General features: G+C 51.3%; 1 protein-coding gene across 1 annotated transcript in view; it reads right to left on the reverse strand.

The window, feature by feature from the left end:
- The window catches only part of GM2A (GM2 ganglioside activator), a gene marked incomplete in the record, with an annotated part of 9,872 nt that extends 6,392 nt beyond the window's left edge, over positions 1-3,480 (reverse strand). Inside the window, 1 exon segment of the mRNA XM_034779199.1 lies at positions 3,166-3,480.
- Positions 3,481-4,829: the final 1,349 nt, after the last annotated feature.

A 4,829-nucleotide genomic window follows, 5' to 3' on the forward strand; every position in this document is an offset into this window, starting at 1 on the left:
TTTTCAAGCATGAAGTCAAATGCTGAAGAAATGGTAACACTGTTCTAATATTTCAGGAGGAGATTTTCAAAAGCTCCCAAGGGATTTAGGAGCACAAATGCCATTGCCTCTGGGATCCTAAATCCATCGGGCATTTTAGAAACTCTCCTCAGGCAATAATTATAAAGCCTTTTAATACATTTGAGCCCAACACTTGCTCCTCTATCTGGCATTTCCAAGTTTCCTATTGAACAATGCTTATAACAACATGCATCTCCCAGATTTAATGTGTGTGTAGAAACCGCACATTCGTCGCTGACGTCACCAACAAACACTAGACTCTGAAACTCAGAGGGCTTGTTTTATTAACAGGTTCTGAACTGAGTATATATGTAGGGTGACCAGATGTCCCTATTTTATAGGGACAGTCCCGATATTTGGGGCTTTTTCTTATATAGGCGCCTATTACCCCCCACCCCTTGTCCTGATTTTTCACACTTGCTGTCTGGTCACCCTATATATATGGCCTAGTCTACACACACACTAGCACCAGTGTAATTGAAGGTGTGGTTTTATACTGATTTAGTTAGACCAGTGCAGCTTTGTGTGTGGACAGTCTTAAACTGATTTAAATCTGGTTTAATACCAGGTTAGCTGGTGTCGGTAAACTAACAGGTGCAAGCTAAACCACCAGAAGAGTATCTACAGTGGTTTGCCGTACACACAGAAGTTGTACCAGTTTCACTTAAATCAGTTTTGTTACACCAATGCACCAACTTTTGTGCACAAACTCTTATATTAGTTTAAAACTGTTTCGGTCAGTTCAGCTTGTACCTGTAAATTTACCAACACAAATTACACCAATATAAACCAGATTTAAGCTGGTATAAGAGCATCCATGCACAAAGCTGCACTGGTTTAACTGAACTGGTATAAAGTCTCACTTCCAGTTCAAACCAACACAACTTCATGTGCATGACTGGGGCTACATCAAATTAAAACCAATTTCATTCAAACCAGTGCAGCTTCTGTGTGTAGACAAATCATTCGAAACCAAAGTCTATTTATCCACAGGACAGGTACAGCAGAAGCAACAATAGTTTCATTGGACATCCCCTCACATGGACTCATCAGCATACCTTGCTCCCGTATTGGGACAGACTGGTTCTGCGGGGGCAACCCCTCTGATTTACAGTCGGTTCCATCCCACTGATATCAGTGGGATTGCCAACATGTCACCAAGAGGAGAACTTGTCCCAGTAGCCCACCTCTGTCTAGTCCTAGAAATTTTCAGCATGTAGCGTTCTGCTGGAGTGGGTGTATCTCTATAGATTCACACCTCCAATATAAGAACATAAGAATGGCCACAGTGGGTCAAACCAATGGTCCATCTAGGCCAGTATCCTGTCTTCTGACCAGATGCGTCAGAGGGAATGAACAGAATGGGGCAATTAGTAAGTGGTCCATCTCCTGTCATCCAGGCTGGGCTTCTGGCAGTCAGAGGTTTTGGGCCACCCAGATCATGGGTTGCTTAGGATTTCCATGGAACATCTTGTGCTGCCTATTCAGAGTGCCTCAGTCTGAGTCATGGATAACTCTGCTCCTTCTAAATAACATTTCTCCAGCCACATCAAAGGCACATGTTCCCGGGAAAGGACAAAAGTCCAGGTCAAGTTTGACGCTTTATCACTAAAGCCATTTACTTAGTTGGAGTGCAAACATGAGGCTGAACAAGCAAGAGACAAGGTTTTGTCCTCTTGGATAACTAAAATAAGCCCAGCTCCCTGGGAGGGGACACTAGTGAACTGACCAATGTGAGCTCAGAAGGAGCACCGAGTAATTGTTCTGACAGGTGGGGGCTATAGGGGAAAGTAGGGAAATGCTGCTTCCACCAGAGTTATAGCCCAGGTAATGGGTAATTGGATGCACCTTTTCACCGCCACAGCGGTATAAAGTGGCCTCAGTATAAAAGTGAATCAGGCCCTCAGTATCGATTCAATGTTTGCTTTTGACTAGATGCTCTTGNCGGGTAAGGAATGGGACAGCCATTAGGAACAGCTCAGGCCGCAGTTATCCATAGTATGTGGGGATGGCTGAGGGACCTTGGTCCAGCTCCTGGTGGACAAGCATCCATGTCACCAAACCACCACTACGGAGACCCTCTCTGGCCATCGACACAGGCAGTGCCAGTGCACAGAAGGGCAAAGCCTGTGGGGTCTCATTCTCCACCTGATGCCACCGTTCGTACCCACAAATCATAACGATACAGAGCCGGCTCTTAGAAAGGGCTTTTCATTAAAGCCACACTTGACTTTTCCTTGCAAATGGTTTGTTAATTTATACCCCAAAAAAGGTTAAAAAAATTTGTCAGAGGTCAAAATGGAAACGCGTCGAAACGATCGAAACACGACGTCTCGACTGACCCGACGGGAATTCTTCTCCCACTGTCGGTGTGCGAAACCGTTGGTGATTATGGATCCTGGTCCCAATGCAGGAGGTCGGGTGACCAGATGTCCCAATTTTATAGGGACAGTCCCGATTTTGGGGTCTTTTTCTCACATAGGCACCTATTTACCCCCCCGCTCCTGTCCCGATTTTTGACACTTGCTATCTGGTCAGCCTAGCAGGAGGAGACCATTTGGGGAGACCTGCAAAATTCAGGCCAGGCAGGAAAACCATTTCCCACCCAGCTCTCCCGCTCCGGCGGCTGCCCGGGGCTGGGACCTTGTTCCCCGCACCGGCGCACCGTCCACACAGGCCAGCCCGCCCCAGGCAGTCAGGACACTAGCAGGCTCCAAAGTGGGCATTCACCCACGAACGCTTATGCTCCAATACATCTGTTAGTCTATACGGTGCCACAGGACCCTCTGTTGCTTTTTACAGATCCAGACTAACAGGGCGACCCCTCTGATACTTAGCAGGCTCCGACACTTGCCACGTGTGGGCTGGTACCCAGGGACCCTTAGGAACGTGCGTCTGCCCCACGGCACAGCCCCTGGCCCGTCCCCGGGGGGGGTGAAGACCCCTTACCTTGTTCAGCCGCCTGGGTTGAGGCCTCTCCACCAGGAAGGGCTGCTGCCCCCACCGGCCGCCCAGCACAGCTGGGCACAGCTGCAGGGCACAGAGGGCCAGGGCCAGCGCCTGCATCGCTGCCTCTGCTGCGGGGCCGAGTGAGCCGCTGCCGGGGCCGGGACGGGAGGCGGAGCGCGGTCGGGGAGGCTCCGCTCAGGACGCCGGGGCAGCCGGGCTGATGCCGGGTCTCTGTGCCGGAGCGAGCCGGGCAGGGTAAGGGTAAGACGGCGGCGGCGGCGGACTGCGGCTGGCTCGGCAGTTCCGCCTCTGGGCTCGCTCGCCCCCTCTCCCCGGCCTCCGCTCCCTCCTCCTTGCTGCTCGGCCGCTTCTCTCTTCCTCTTTCGCGTGGGTCTGGTTAACCCCCAGGCTGGAGGCGCAGGGAACTGGGACGGGGATGCAGGGAAAGGGGCCCTGCCCTCTGCCGGCAACGGAGGGCTGAGCAGAAGCAGCTGCCTTGATCTGCCCTGCCTGCCTCGCCATCAGCTCCCTAGCAGCCCCACCGCTCATTTCCAGGGCCAGGCGCTGTGCAGACACAGGACCAGACAGGCCCTGCCCCAAAGAGTTTGCAATTTCAGTAGAAGACAAGAGCCCACAGGTGGGAACCGAGCGACACACCAGGGGAGCACAGGGAAACGGTGCCCCAATGATCTCGGCACACTGATTCCCCAAGCACCCCTGCCAATGGCACTGCTGACATGCAGCCACCCGATGACACAGGGCTAGTCCTACTGAGTGAGACCGATGGCCCGTCTAGCCCAGTATCCTGTCTCTAACAGGGACCAGTACCAGACGCTCCAGAGGAACATGCATCACGGACACTTAAGGAGTAGCCTGCCCATACGATGTTTTTTTTCCTAGCCCCTGTCAATTAATAGTTGCTTTATCCTATATAATGTCACTATGGATGTTATTCGTCATATAAATGTCTAATCCTGTTTTAAATCCCGCTAACCTCTTGGTGTCAATGACATAGCGTGGCAGTGAGTTCCACAGGTTACCAGCGTGTTGTGTAAAGAAGTAATCAGTTTATCTACCTGAGGAGTGTTGGTATCTCCAAACCCGAGGCTTAGAACCCTTAGCCAACCCCTCCAGATCAGTCCAAAAGTGCCACAGAACTTTTCCCAGCTGTGTGGGTTTGTTCCAGGCAAACAGAGGCAACGTGTCTGGGCAGCAATATACCAGTTAGGGAAGATGTGGAGGAAAAGGAGGGGCAGGTGGTGAGGATCCAAGTTTCCTAGAATCTGTGTGAACCAGGAGCAGATTTGAACAGGAAGGGGACAGTCCAGTTCTGTGCTGAAGAGTTTGGAGCTTTTATTTTTTTTTTAACTTCTCAGTGCTTGAGGTACATACAGCAAAATGCATGTCCAGAATTCCAGCAGGCCCATCACCATTGTGGTGCCAAGGCAGGCACTCCAAAGCTATCTCATTCTGAGTGGGGGTCCAGCAGCGCCCAGCAGCGAGGAGGATAAAATTGGCAGCGTAAGGCACTTGGTGAACATCAGGTAATCGGCACAGGTGCCGACTAGCTGCACCTGCATGGCCTTATGTCAAGGCTACGTCCTCACTACGGGGGGCGGGGGGAGTCGATTTAAGATACGCAAATTCAGCTATGTGAATAGCGTAGCTGAATTCGACATATCCGAGCCGACTTACCCCGCTGTGAGGACGGCGGCAAATCGACCTCTGCAGCTTCCCTGTCGACGGCGCTTACTCCAACCTGTACTGGTGGAGTACAAGCGTCGATTCAGGGATCGATTGTCGCGTCCCGACGAGACATG

This window comes from Trachemys scripta, chromosome 8, assembly GCF_013100865.1.
Source record: "Trachemys scripta elegans isolate TJP31775 chromosome 8, CAS_Tse_1.0, whole genome shotgun sequence".
Lineage (NCBI taxonomy): Eukaryota > Metazoa > Chordata > Testudines > Emydidae > Trachemys > Trachemys scripta.